Source organism: Rattus norvegicus, chromosome 9 (assembly GCF_036323735.1).
Source record: "Rattus norvegicus strain BN/NHsdMcwi chromosome 9, GRCr8, whole genome shotgun sequence".
NCBI lineage: Eukaryota > Metazoa > Chordata > Mammalia > Rodentia > Muridae > Rattus > Rattus norvegicus.
The window spans coordinates 119,494,451-119,510,253 of record NC_086027.1 but is presented as its reverse complement, the minus strand read 5'-3'; the positions used below and the strand labels follow the sequence as shown (position 1 = coordinate 119,510,253).

General features: G+C 37.9%; 1 long non-coding RNA gene across 1 annotated transcript in view; it reads right to left on the bottom strand.

Annotated features, from left to right (window-relative positions):
• Positions 1-1,870: 1,870 nt before the first annotated feature.
• The window catches only part of LOC134480433 (uncharacterized), a 94,381-nt gene continuing 80,448 nt past the window's right edge, over positions 1,871-15,803 (bottom strand). The window contains exon 3 of the long non-coding RNA XR_010054901.1: positions 1,871-2,056. This is a non-coding gene — a long non-coding RNA (uncharacterized LOC134480433). The remainder of the gene's footprint in view (positions 2,057-15,803) is intronic.

Below are 15,803 nucleotides of genomic sequence, written 5' to 3'. Positions count from 1 at the left end.
ACTTCATCAACTATTTCTGCAAAAAGGAAAGTGATAAAAATGTCCTATCATTTCTATTTTTATGTCTGCCATACATGCATAAGTTATAAGCATATTGGTATAAACAGGAAGAGAGAGAAAATTTTATGGATTTTGATTTATTTTTTCTGATTTTTCCCCACCACTTAGAGTTTTCAGTAAGGGATTTCTTATTTGGAGATCACAGGCTAAAACATGTACAGTGTGTGTGAAGCTATTGTTCTACATTCTAATAAATATTGCTTCCTTCCAGGTGAAAATATATGTCTTTAAAATGTAGACATCAGGGTAACAGACATGCCATAAACATGTATTTCTAATTTTAGGTTCATCAATCAAAATATATACCTTGACTTTCAGTACACATTTGGGATGTCTGTTATTATAGAAGGTATGCATAGGTGCCTTATCTTATTTCACAAAATCTAATAATTTCTAATGTTATGCAACAGAAGTTGCAATTTGGTCAAATTGGTAGTGTATTTGGAAATGTATGATTTTAACCTCATGATTCTGTAAGTCAGGAACTCAGCCAGTATTTGTTTCTGGTCTATGATTTTTAAACCTTTCTGTGAGATGAGTAGCTGTTTGCAATTCCTAGGAGCCTTCTGAGCATCCTACTACTGCTCCAGATGGCTCCTATAGCTGTCAGGCCTAGAGTTCTCTCATGTTAAGACAACACTGGTGCTTCAAGAGGCCAATGACTATGCAATCTTTCCAAATGTGGATTCAAATCTGTCACAGAACCTCTGACATCACAGTCAATTAACAAAAAAGTCAGTTTCACAGGAAAGGGAAGCAATCCTACAACTTGGTGTGAGTCATAGGATCACAGCCCACCTTAGTGCACTAACACATATGGAACAGAGCCTGGTTCCAAGTGACACTCTTTACATTCAAACTTGGGTGGCCTTTTCTCATTACTATCCAACAACCATGTTCAAGGTAAATGGCTAGTTATTAGCTGATCATAAACTTTATATAATTCTCTAGGAAGTAGAAAAGTACATTTTTAAAAAGATCAAGAACAAGCAATCAGAAAGTAATTCACAATAGTTTATAATGTCTTGCCAGCATTCTTTTTATGTTTTGCTTCCTCTAATAATAATTATAGATCATATATAATTATGACTTTTCTAGGCAGGGACAAAAAAATTAAAAATTAAAAAAAGTCTGTGTGCTCCAGATAGGGCACTTACAGTAAACCAAAAACAAGATCATGTAAGGTATTCCACCCAAGCCTAGCTTAGCAAACCAGTGAGTTTTCTATGGTTATCCCTTATTGATCTAGGAACAGCAGCACCTCCAAATAACTCCCTCCAGTATAATAGACAATTCTCAGTTCTGAGTCCCTGAAACAACTGTAAATTTCCTTAGCATCTTAAGGCTCCTTCCTCCAGGAAGGAGAGGAAACCACTACACAACATTATAAAGGCAAATGTTGAAATTTTTTAAGCTAAAAATAGGTTAGAAAATGAAAACCAAATACAATTAAGCAGGAAGAACTAATGGTTATTCCATAACATAGATAACTATCATATAAATCTTGTCATATATTTCAAAGCAACCAAGAGTTTGAAGCTCCTTAAAATACAGGAGAAAAATCCTTCAGAGATGGAAACACTGATTACTTTGATATGATAAATATATGCATCTATCCAATTATTAAACTCTTGTATCAAAGTTTGCACAAGTATTATGAGTTCTCAAAAGGAAAAACAATTAACTTGAAAGCCATATTTACTCAGCATAGAGCATCTGACTCTAAATCATACCCAAACATTTTAAAGTATCACTATAATATTTACATTGTTGAAAATTTTTAAGATTTATTTTCAGGATACATACTCACATGCCACAGTATGTGTGTAGAGGTCAGAAGACAACTTGTGGGGTCCAGTCAATTCTCTCCCTCTACCATATGGGCATTAGGAATAAATCCAAGGTTGCCAAATAGAAAGTGGCTTTGCCCTCTTGCCAGGCTAAAGTAATTTTAATGTTATGCTTTTATTGATAATATTCATGTACATTTTTCTTCCTGCAATGAAATAAAACTTTCATCAAAAATATATTCAGAGCTTGAGATATCAGTCACTCTTCTAAGCTTATGGGAAGGCACTTGGTTCTGTGGATGCTTGTTGCCCTAGCAAAGGGGAATGCTAGAGGGGTGAGGCAAGAGTGAGTCTGAGCTCCCTCTTAGAGGCAAAGGGGAGGGGGAACAAAAGGGGTTGATAGAAAAGAGAATGGGAAGAGGGACAACATTTGAAATGTAAATAAATATAATAATTAATAAAATGGGGTATTCATCTATTTTTAAAAAAACCAATGTGGGAGAATATTCTAGAAGAAAGATGGACAAAACACAAATAAATGAGAAAAGGGGATGCTATGATGCTACTAAAAACAACATATGTAAAATCGGTTATATTGGCTGGGAAGTCTAGAAACTCACTCATGTGATGCAATGCAAGTTACAATGGTACAGTGCTTAGCCAATCATAGTAGATCTAAGAAAAGAGTCTTCACACATATAGAAATGCCCCCAAGTTACTGTAAGTGATCTTGTCTATCAGAGCTATAGAGAGAAGCTGCAATGGCTGAAACATACTGACAAGGGAGAAGGAAAATGTTATGTGACTGTAGAAGAAGAGTCAAAGAAGCAAGAGAAATAAGCTTAGGTTTAATTCTGTGTATTTTATTGCAGCAAATTTCAGAATATTTATAATTTTATCACAGGAGCCATAGGGAGCACAGAAGGAATTTCAAAATAGATTAATTATTGGCTTGATGCTTCATGCTACTGGATGCATGAAAAACAAAATGCAGAAGGGCTGGGAGAGAAATGAGAGACTAGTTTGAAGACAGGGGAGCTCACTTCAAAAAGAACTGCAGAATTGACAGTACTTCCAGATGTTGTAGATTGGGAGGACACAGGAAAGAAGAAAACAAATACAGTGATTGTTTGAGTTGTTGTCAGTCACATACTTCATATCTGAATCAATTATCTGCACGCAAAGTATTTCTACTTTTCCTAGAGGCATATGAATGATGAAGTCATTTGGTTAGAGATCAGTTACCTCTATGGTTCATATCCTATCACTGCTGGTACTTTCTAATTAATTCAACTTCAGTGTATCTATCGAGTGAGCCAGAGAAGTTAATGGCTTATGGATGAATGAGCTGTCAGTGAAGACACTGACAACCCTATAGTATTAAAATACATTGATCTCCGTAAGAAAAAAAGATTTCTTACTTGGTATAATATGACAAATACAAGCTACTAAAGTACTGATATTTAGATTTCAGTATCATGTGGGAAGAAAAGGTCAATAATATTTCTCCTTTATTACATAATCCCCTCTAATACTTTTGTCTTTCACAAGCAAAAGTTCAAAACTTATGCAAGACTTGTTGCTCAATCTACAGCAACATCACTTTGCAGAGCACAGGGACCTATGCTCTGTTCAGTTGAATTTTAAATACTTTTCAATATAAAAACCCTTGAATGCTGATTTAGAAAAGAAGCTTAGAACTCATTGTAACTGATGAGCAATTAATACCCTTCCTCGCCATTCTGGCGGAATCTGAAATGGTCTGATACCTGTGTTTGTCCTTGGGCATTCATATGATTAGTAATGAATCATAGACCAATGACAATTACTGTGCATCCCACTACAAGTAGAAGTGAAAACACATAATAAATCATTTCACCTGACTTTCTCCAAAGCAAAGGGGAAAATGCCAAACTACAGGCATAAAATGTCCTACTTGGTCTCTTAGAATTCTAACATAAACCTTTATTGAGCTAACTCTGCATCCTCAGCCAAGTTGGGCAGTAGTTGATGAGTGTCTAAGAATGAGAAAGCACTAAGTATGACTCCTTCCTCTGCTATGCAGGGCATTCAGAACCTCATGTTGTTAAAGTAATAATGGATCATCCTTACAAACATGGCGAAGACCAATGTAAATCACTTCAGTAACTTAATGCAATGCCAAATTCACATCACTGATCATTGACCCTCCATCCATTTTTACATAGTGACAAAACACCCATGATGAGCTCCAGGCTTACATATGGGCCTTTTAGAATCTTCCTGTATGTCTCCATCAAAAGTCTCAGAACAAAGATATGGATTGAGTCATGAGTTTGAGGAACCCAATGTTCTGATTGAGCATGATCAGACTGCCTGGCTCCCCTTGGATTCATGAAGAAAATCCAAAGCCTAAATATCCATAAGTACTGAGAAGGAGAAAGGATTCAGGCCTATAAAGTATCATAAGTCTTTTAGGGAACTCAAATTTGACAATTTTAACTTTTATAGTCCACAAAAAGGCATTATTATCTTTAAAAGCTTCTAAAGGTTTTTGTGTCTCAGATTCCCAATTACAAAGTACATATAATAACCACTGCCTCATGAAGTTTCTATAAAATTTTAATCAAATTATAAAAATATACATGCTTGGATACATGGCAGGTACTGAGCACATATTATTTACTTGGCTTCTTCTGTCTCAGTCACAGTGAATATTAAAATGTTTACAGATACCTTGGGACAGCTATGATAGCTCCACTGTTCTGTTTTTCTATTTCAGACTCAGAGCTGTGCATTTTTCTAGATTCTATGAGGTTTTAATGATTTTATCATTTTGGTTCCATCAGCCATTCATCTCACTTGAAATACATTATCCATTTCAATACAGAATATTTTACCTGTATCCAAACATAACCGACTGGTATCTCCTATGATGTGGAAACACTTTAATTGATGGTATTTAAGCTTTCTAAGAAGCTGTCATGATGCTTCAGAGGTGTTTGAGCTTGCCACTACTCCAGGCCTGAAGTAGACTTGCTATTAATATGTATCTGGGTCATGAAGTCATCTTTTGGAGTGAGACATTTATTCCTAATCCATGATCTCTTATCAGACTTTAATAATTATTTCTCAACATCTTTTTTATACAGGTAAGCCACTCCTCACAGTCTTACTACATGTGCAAATTTGATCAGAATTTCTAATTATCATTATTTTCAATAAAAGAAAAATTAGGCCTTAGGATGAAATGAGTTCTTCTGCAAACATATGACTTGAAAAAAGTCAGAGTGGGATCTAGTTCATTTGGAAAAGGACCACAATTCAATCCCCAGCATTCTAGTTAAACAATATCAAAAAACCCTGTTCCGATAGCATATTCTTGTAATCTTAGTTCTCAGGAGGTAGAGATAGGGAGATACTGGGTCTCATTGGCTAGTTAACCTAGCCTACTTGGTAAATACTAGGTTGGCAAAAAAAAATGTTTCAAAGAAATAGTGGACAGCACCTTAGGAATGATGCCCAAGGTTGTTCTCTGACCTCCACATTCACACACACACACACACACACACACACACACACACACACACACGCACACACACGCACACACACACACATACACACACATTCACACATGAGATAGGGGGAGGTCTTATCAACAGCACTCTAGATTATTAACCAGTCCTCAAACTTATATACTATCCTCAACACAGATGTGCATTTCTTCTTTGTAAATATTACAGCACTTAAGTGTAGGAAATTCTTCTTAGTTTCCATAAACACACAATTCTATTAATTTTCCCATTGAAATGACAGCGCTTAATGCCTCTCTTCAGTACTCCTTTCTGATGTTGTCTTCACAGTGAGAGCTCTTGGTAGGAATTCATTATGAATATCAAAGCACTGAGCATATAGTCTGTAGAAATAGACACATCTAAGCAACCAAGTGTCAGGAAATAAAAGCTTGATCACAAAGATAGAGTAGTTTTCAGAAGAAATCAATTAGAATCAAATTTAGACAAGAAGGCTGAAGAGTGAACTGAAAACATTCTAAGTTCCAATTGACAGGAATGGATTGTATTCCCAGTGGTCTCACTATTCTAGGATGCAAGCCCACCCTACCCAGAGAGTCTCTCACACAGACTGATGCCTGGTATGACTTAGTTACCTGCACTCAGTGTGTGAATACATGTAACATGTTCTGGGGGGCTTCCATAACACTAAGAGGAACACAGAGAGTCTTAATCCCTGCCACTATGTAAGTAAGAGGGAGGCCAGAAGAAATAGTATCATGATATGAGTATGTCTACAACTACAGAGACTGCATAACCAGTAACAACAGTGATTCTAACTATCAAACTTCATTGGAATCAAGATTGTCAACAATGACTATTTTCCCACCATTTTTCCATGATCTATGCTTTTAGAATTTTTTATAATAATTAAGATTGGTTTTGAGCATATAAAATAGTTATAAATTTATATAATTTACAAAGACAAGATTCTTACTTCATTATTTTGTGTGCTTCTTTAACAATATGCCTATCTAATAAGCAGAACTGTTGTCTGGAAAATTAATTCTCCCTTTAAGCAAAGTTTGAAATGAAGTAGAAATATTAGAAGGATGTAGAGAGAGAAAGGGAAGTTAGGGTGGTACTAAGATGCTGGTAAGACATCACTGGTTACAGCCAATGCTTGGCCTTATTCCTTCCTAGATACCTGCCCGCTGCCACGGGTATGAATCAGCTCTCTAGAAACATACCACTGTCAGCCATTCCAACAGACTTATGGAAATGGAACTGTAGCAATGCTCAGTACCAAAGGAGCTGTTCTAACAAATTCATGCCTGGAGGTTGACTGTGTCAGAGACTATGAAGACCAGAAAAGTGAGAATAAAAAGTAACTTCAATTCCTCTGGATCCACTTTCCACAAAACTAATTTTAAATTCTATACAAAGCAGCAAACTGTAACAGCCCAAATAAATAAATTTCAAAGGAAAATAAACAGAATCCTACATCAGTGAACATATTCCCAGGGCAGCCACAATTGTTGAATTTTCAACACTTGAACTTTAGAGTAAGAGAGATTAAGTTTATTTTGCTTCTCCAGCTCATACTGAGAGGGTGTGACAACAATAAAATTTCCCTAGATGAACCCTTTCTTAATTAGCAAATATTTTGGGTGTGCTTGTCAGAATACCTCAACATTATTCATTCCAAAACCAAAGTTCACAGAGTGTGAGCAGGCAGCAGAGGTTTGGGTATGTAACTACTGCAAGTCAAACAAACCCCGGGGGCTTTTGTCAGAGCATAAAGGAGTCATGTGGAAAAACATTGTTCTTCAACAATTCAAAGTTTGTCTCACCAGAAAAAGGGGTGGGGGTGGGGACTTAAATCAGGACTCAGAGGAAATAACCGTTTCTATTCAACTACCAGGGAAACCTGCGCAGAATCAGAGACACGTGCACATGTCATACTTTGCCATCCCAGATGCAACCACATATATAGCAAATGGAGGAAGAAGCCTGACAATCAAACACCTGGAAGTGAAGACTCTTAATATGGAAGCCAAATGCATTTCTTTTTCCTGCACTTGATCTCTAATGATGTATGACCAGTAACACATTAAAACAAAGCCACCAGGCATCTAAGAACATTTACTACTCTGTACAATCTCGAAATCAGTTTGTGAGATTCTGTAGGAAGTTCAGAGGAATATGAAATTTTATACGTTTATCAGAGATAAAAAATTCATTGTTCATTGTAGATTGGAGAAGGTATTATTGAAGAAGCAATATTGGGTTTGGACCTTACAAACCAGATAGATTTAAACAACATGAAGCCAATGGACCCTTTTTAGCAGTCACTGTAGAAACCCACACAGTGTGAAGAAATAGGAGAAGCAGGGTTTTAGAATAGAGGAAATTTTGGATAGAGCAGAAAGTATGATGTAAGACAGTGAGTCATTGCCGATGTTAAGGGATAAAGTCTGAAATCACAATACTGTTCTGGGAAGTTAGTTTGGCAGCAGCTTCATGGTTACTTAAAGGAGAGAATATCAGGTGTAATATGGCCCTTTAAGAAGCAGTTTAACCAGAAAAGTTTGAACGCGGTAGCAAAAATATGGAATATGTAATGTAGGTTATATTAAGAATTGAAAATATTTGCTACATAGTTCATATACTCGGTATTTCAAGAACATGGAGGCAAGACAAATGGCCTGGCTGGGTCCTCTGAAGCTCAGGAAGAAAATGAAAATTTCTAGAGAAAATGTGGAAAGGCAGGAAAAGGAACCGGGAGGAGGTTTTGGAGGAGCAAAGACTCTCATATATCCTAAATAAGTGAATGAGTAAAATGCCAGAAAAATATAATTATGGAACTAAAAGGAGGCAATATGTCAAGAAGCAATAAGCTAGTGATAGTTCACTATGGAGACAAGAGGAAAAAAAGAATGGTGATGGTGATGATGATGGTGATGATGATGGTGATGATGATGGTGATGATGACTATAATGACAATGATGAGTTTGATGATGGTGGTAGTGGAGAAGAGGAGGAGGAAGAGGAGGAGGAGGAGAAAAGAAAGAAGAAAGAAAGAGAAAGAACGAAAGAAAGAGAGAGAGAGGGAGGGAGGGAGGGAGGGAGGGAGGAAGGAAGGAAGGAAGGAAGGAAGGAAGGAAGGAAGGAAGGAAGGAAGGAAGGAAGAAAAAGGAGACTGCTGTGTAATGGTGGGTGAAGCATCTTGTCTGAACTTTGGGAGAAGGCTGGGACACAAGACTCCACAAACCCTCATCCAGCTGGTATTCAGTTCTGAAACCACTGTAGTGTTTACATGCAAAATCTGCAAGAAGAAGGAAAACACATGGAAAAGAGGTGTGGTTTCAGAACTGTAGTTGTAGCCTAGCAGAGAAATCACCATGAAAACTTGGCCACAGGGACATGCATGGACACCAGAAATCAGGGGAGATGTTAATGGGGGAAAAATCGAACTTGTAGATTCAGATTCCAGCAGCAGTGATTCTTTGACAGGTGGCATGATGATATCATTGTGAAACATGTTTGATGCTGAACAGCTGACACATTTGAATAGACAACTGGAAAGTGGAATTCTGATCAAGTTAAGAGCCAAAGTAAAGGAGGTTTAGTAATTAATATGCATGAGTGTCAGTTTGATGATTTTGGAGTGAAGAAAATGGCCAAAGGGGTGTTTGAGGAGATATTTTCACACTTGTTTCATTTACTTTTATGTTTGTTTAAGATAGGGTTGTCAAACTGCCTGAATATGAACTTAACCATTTTCTCCTCATACCAGAAATTGATCTTACTGCCCAGCATGTGTCAGGCGAACATTCTACCACCAAACTATACTCAAAGTCCCAAATTATCCACCTAAAAAGAAAAATAAAATGAAAATGGAAAATAAGCATCTCTTGTTTTCTCTCACATGTGGAGTCTATAGTCAAAAACCCAAAAAGAAAACATAAAAAAAATGAGAGATTGTAAATGAAGAAAATTATATATAGAGAGATAGATAGATAGATAGATAGATAGATAGATAGATAGATAGATAGATAGATATAGATATGTGTGACTAAAAATGTTGTCTTGAAACCCATTGCCATGCATAAAATGCACTTGTGAAAAGGAAGACAATCTAACCAAAAGGAAACGATCGTGCATGCCAACCTAGAAGAAACTACTAAATAAATCAAAATGCAAAAGAGGTTGAGGTGAATATGATTCACCAGAGATTAGAAATGTCAGAAACAAATTAAAAAAGGTTAAGGAATATGACTGAAGCGTCCTTGATGAGGGAGAGGTTAGAAGATGAATATAACCATGTAGAAGGTAAGAGAAAAGAAGTTTACACTGTCATTGCCAATGCAGCCTTACTCTTTACAGTGAAATTTGAGTTTGTATGCTTTGCTAAGATTAGTAAGACATACCACAGACCTACTGGCTTGAAATTAATGCTAAATGCAGAGAACACCATGTGAGGAACCTGAAGTGATGTGAGATGAAGATGAGAAAGAGCAGCAAGGTGACAAAAGGTGGCATGGTTCTGAGAGGGTTCAGACAGAAACAGAGTACAGCTCCCCTTGTGTTGCTTGGTGACTCACAAGAGTGTAGGATTAGATGATGTCAGTGTCTCAACATATGATACAGTTTTATTTTGTTTCTGCCTCAAAGGTCACATAGTAATGGCTTGACCCCCAGTAGGCACTATCAGGAGATCATCGAGTCATTAGGAAGTGAAAACTAGAAAGGCTTATAAGTCATTGGAAGCCATGACCCAGAAGGAAATACTCGGGTTCTGGTCTCTTATTCCTTCTATGTTTTGATTCCTGAGATAATTACATTAACTCAACTATATACACCCCCTCACTGCCATGCAGCACCCCCATCAGTGACTCAGAGCCCTGATTCTACCCCAACTTGAACCAGGACCTCTCAATGCACGATGCAAACAAGTGTCTTATGGTGTACGTTAACCACCTCTGTTCTGTTATAATACAGACTTAGAGGCATATAATGCAGTTTGTTAACTGTGTGAGATAACCACCACTAGTCTGTTAAAATACTGACTTTAACTCCCTTCTATCAACTATGCACCTTCAGTCTGTTATAATACAGGGTTAACTGAAAATGATGAAGTCTGTTAACTGTGTCTGATGACTACCCCCTGTCTATTAAAATACAGAGTTAACTGCAAATACTGAAGTTTGTTAACTGTGTGAGTTTACTACCTCCAGTCGGTTATACTGATGGCCAGGTGACTAAGACCACTCCCTCTTGGCATGTTGAATTTTTCTGGAAATACATATTGGCTCTTTTGCATTTGAAACTTAATCAGCATTGATGTCTCCACTTCATTTGTCTTGTAGGTTTTCTCTTGTATATTTATACCCCCAAGGAGTTCTTTTTGCCAAGAAAAAGGGACAGGAAATAGAAAAAGGGACAGGAAGTGGAAAGCTCACAGCATTCTCTAGTGAGACAGTCTACCTGCTCTGGGTGTACAAAGTTGATCACCGCAAACAGAAATCCAAGTACCTGGTGGAAACATCTCACAGTTCTCACAGGGACACCTGACTTGTAAACTACATGGTTGTAGTCTTTAAAACTACAATTCAGATGGTATTCAGAGGATGTCCCACAGCTACCTGACACTCCTGCAATCTCCAGCTACTGTGGATTCCCTAGATTCTGAAAGAAGTTCATGAAAAGAAACAGTCATAGTTTAGCCAAATTGGGGAGAGAAATAAAACTAATCTCTTGTTTGTAGAAGTCTTAAATCGTATAGACAAACATTAGACAAAGGCCAGGAGATACACAGGGTTAGCTTTGAGACCAGTCCTTTTATGAAGGAAAGTGACTAGGTCCCAGATTACCCATAGGTTTCTGTCCTCAGCAGTTCTGCCTACATTTCAGAATGAAGGTTCTTTTCCTTTCCTTTCCTGATATTATTATGCAATGTTTTCTTCAAGTCTGAGTAGTGTATGAAAAATCTCCACCCATCTGGTATTTCTTTGTCTCTAGGCCCTGCCTCTTCAATAGATGAAACCTTTTATAACATTTCTGTGGAGGTCAGTTGCAAATTCTGACTCCTGTATCCTTCTAAATACATTGACTTTACATGGGTCAAATTGATGATAATCTGACAATTTAAGAGAGGCCAATAAGTTTCTCTTCGGAAGTCAGAGTATCATCTCTGTCTGGCCAAAGCCACAGGCCATTCTCTCTCTCATAGGACCACCTTTGTAACACCAGTTTTACTAAAAGTAGTAATAAGAAGCACTCACCAGGACTGTGGTGTTGGGGCACAGAAACAAACCAACCTCATGCAGTGCAACATAAAGATTATGCAGAAGCAGATGAGAAGGACCAAATTATAAAACAGTACATCCTGCCTATCCTGATAAAATAACAAAGTCTTTACCCAGTACAAGGTTAGTTCCTGTGGTGGTTTTAATGAAAACAGCATCTCCACAGACTATGTCTTTGAATGCTTACACACCAGGAAATGAAACCGTTTGGAAGAATTAGAAGGATCAGGAGTTGTGGCCTTGGTAGAGTAGATGTGACTTTGTTGGAGTGGGTGTGGCCTTGTTGGAGTGGGTGTGGCCTTGTTGGAGTGGGTGTGGCCTTGTTGGAGTGGGTGTGGCCTTCTTGGAGTGGGTGTGGCCTTGTTGGAGTGGGTGTGGCCTTCTTGGAGTAGGTGTGACTTTGTAGAAAGAAGTATGTCCCTCGGGGTGGAGTTTGAGATCTCAAAAGCCCAGGCCCAGCCCAGATTCTCTTATCTCTATCTGTGGATCAGGATGCGAAGCTCTCAGCTAGCACTCCAGACACATATGTTCTGCAATGTCCTGCTATGCCCCTGCCATGATGACAATGAACTAACCTCTGAAATTGTAAGCAAGGTTCCCCTTAAATGCTTTCTTTTATGAATTGCCTTAGTTATGGTATCTCTTCACAGCAATAGAACAGTGACTAAGACCCTACCAATGCCAATTCAGATATTAACACAAGGGTAAAATGGACGGTCCAGATATCATCTAATCTACCAATGAAAGTTTGTTCCCCCATCCTGGCTTTCTCTTCCATAATTCTTTCTTCTATTGTAATTTCTAAGGTAGTTGGCAAATTTTACAACACCATTGAATTGTGACTGGGGTTCTACCTGTTCACATTGTAATTTGTTGGTTATCGGCGGGTAGACAACACAACCAGAGATGAAATGCAAATTTTGATGTTTATTCTTTTCTTAATTGTGCTTTATGCCAGTTTCTAACCATATTTTAAAATATTGAAATTAATGAGAACTTTGAAGATTTTTACCTTCCACCATATACCACGATAGTCTGTTTTCTATTATTCTGGCCTCATACTGTCTCCATAGACATTTAACATGTCCAATTGTGTTAGTCATAGCCTAGACAACCTCATGACGGAAACACAGCCTTTCCAAGTTGGAAGCTTGTTTTGACATCACAGGAGTAGAGTGGCAGGTATGGCCGGTGAAGTTAATTAGTTAAAACTAATTCTCTGTTTTCTCATAAGTGACATCTCAGAGACACTCAGAGAAATCTGCTTCTACCATATGCTTGAAGAAAGCAGTCCACAAAGACTGCTAGGCCAGGACCACAGGCATATGCTCAGTCCCTTACTATTAAAATCTTTCAGTCTAAAGACATCTAACCCCTGGCCAAACCTTGGTCTAAAACAGGAGTGTTTGGTCTAACTAGATCCCAGTGTGCTGCCTGGACTCTAATGAGGTGCGGTTTCGCATCTACTCTTTTCCCATGAGTTTCTCTTAGTAAACACTATTTCTGAAGCCTGGAGTATACCTAGAGGACATTAACTTCAGTCATCTTGATACAACCTTCCATTTTTTAATTAGTTGCAGGGACTTTAAAACACTTTTAGTTAATGACATGAAGAAAACAAAACAATGTTTAATAAGAAAAATAATTAATGATGGGTCAAACACCAGATCGGTTGATGCTGGACTCGACAGAACACATGATACACTCTTGACTTCAAGTCTTCTTTTCTGAGATATAAAAAGATCTGTTTATCTCCTGTTTGCTAAAATGAGCATTCTCACTTGTTACTCTTCCTGTCAAAGATCTCTCTGATAATTTTTCTGTAAAATGATGGCACCTAAGGCTTTAATTTGATTTCAGTTATGCTCCATCTACTTTTCTGTTTTCTGCATTTAATACATTTGGAAAAAATAGAATGGCAATGAATATAGTTATGTTACATCCCAGGAATCCTTGAAGCAACTTCTCTTACTTTTCCAATTGAATACAGGATGAAGAAAGGGTAGGAGATGCCAGGTGGGTTATATTCATACATCATTAACTACCTATGGCCCAGAAGACAATATTGTAGGTAGAAAAAGAGTATAAAGTTCATATGTCAAGGAAGTTCATATCAGGTTATGGGAAGTCACCTATGAATAAATAATGAGTAATACTGAATCACACAGAATCTCAATAATTTTTATTGCTATACATTGGATTGGACCAAGGGCTTCCACAAAACAGTGTTCCTCGATCACTGTTCCCTTTCTGGCTGTTTGTCAGGACCAAGACACAACAACATAGAAACACAGAAGCCAGAGCATCCTAAGGTGATGAAACTATGTGTTATGTACTTAACTCAGATCTCAAAAAATAGCATGTAAGACTCCAGGCAGAGAGGCCAAGAGCTTCAGACACATACGCTAGTAAAAAGCCCCAGAGAACGCTGTAGAATTCTGAGATTGTCCAGGGAAGCTTTTTTTGAGACCTTCCCTTCTCTAGAATTCTTCCACTTACTGGGCAGAGAGTCAAAGAGCAATTCAAGGAAGGAGGGGAGAATGGGATCATAGGCCAAATGTCTCCTCGATTATATTCCCCTGCTAATTCTCACAACTTATAAATAGGTTAATACGTTTTCTTCCAAGAAAAAGAGCGCTATGTAAACGTAATAAAGGAAATAATGTTGAGATGGGGATTATTCTGATGAGCCCACTGTCATCCTTATGGTCCTTTAAGAGGGAGATAGAAGGTCTGTGGTCAAATGAAATGTAACAAAGGAATCAGAAGAGACAGGGAAAGATATGTGACCATGCTTGGCAGCTGGCTTTGAAAGTGAGCAAAGAGGTCCACAAGGAAAGGGGGTACAGGTGGCCTCTAGGAATTTGAAATAGCAAGGATATAGCCTGTCTTCTACAGACTCCAGAAGAGATGATACCTTGCCAATACCTTGATTTGGTTCAGGGAGTCCCAAGTAGAATTCCTCACTACTAGAACTATCAAGTGATAAACTGTATATATTAAAGCCACCATGTTTAAGCAGTCGTGGGAAACTAAGACTACTATACTATTATACTATTTTATTCTATTATACTATTATAAATGTGATGTGACAGGATTCTAGGTGGTTATTGGTCACAAAGAAAATGTCTAGATGTCTTCCAATGACAAACACAAGTGTCATCAAGTTGCAGAGCTGGTGGGTGATGGCTATATATCCCCCCACCCCCTATTCTGCCAGTGTTTTCAATTGATCCAACAACCAAGTCACATGCTGAACAAAAAGTCTGATTTATGGAGGCACTATAGAAAAGAACAACTCAATCATCTCAGTATTTGAAGGATTCCATCATAGCCATTCATTCATTCACCAAACATTGTGAGCCATGTTGTTAAATACTCAAGCCAGAAATAAGAATTAAATAGTTATAAGAGACTTGACATTACAGAGTTGTCCAGAGAGCCAATCTACTTTAGGAGAAATACTCTCTTCACTGTGTGTGTGTGTGTGTGTGTGTGTGTGTGTGTGTGTGTGTGTGTATTTTCTAGTTGAGATCTATTTATACTAAAGCAGATGCTCACTAAACAAGAATGCACTCGAGCAAGGTATAGTTAATGATTTAGTTATAATAGCAGTGTTTCATTGTTGGGAAGGAAAGGACATCAATGCTCTTGTCCAGAATAAAACTATGTATGCTATGTTACTGGCCTACCAGGCAAGATGTGCTCACCAGTGCAATTGTGTCTTGTCTGCTATGGAGTAACTAACCACTTTCTGATTGGACTTGAGGTCTTCTCCAAGGGACAGAATGGAATTGCATGCCTGATACTGTAATCCTGGTAAAAGCTTGTGGCTAGGAAGGTCATAAGCCCTAGGGTTGAAGCAATTATCATTTTGCTCACTGGTCCTGTTGTTAAAGAATAAGAGACTGAGTACTCAGTCCTGTGGGGAACATCTCAATATCCCTTCATACACAGTAAACATTGTGGAAGAAGAGGTAAAAAGAATATATGAACTGTTGGATAAGAAAGAATGCTGTTAAATGCTGTTCTCTGGACATGACATGGCTATTGTACTCAAAACCTCACAGCAGATGTGGTTACCTGCACAGGATTGAGTCAGACTGACAAGTTTCCTTCAAAGACTGTGGGGGCTGCTCTCCATGCCTCCC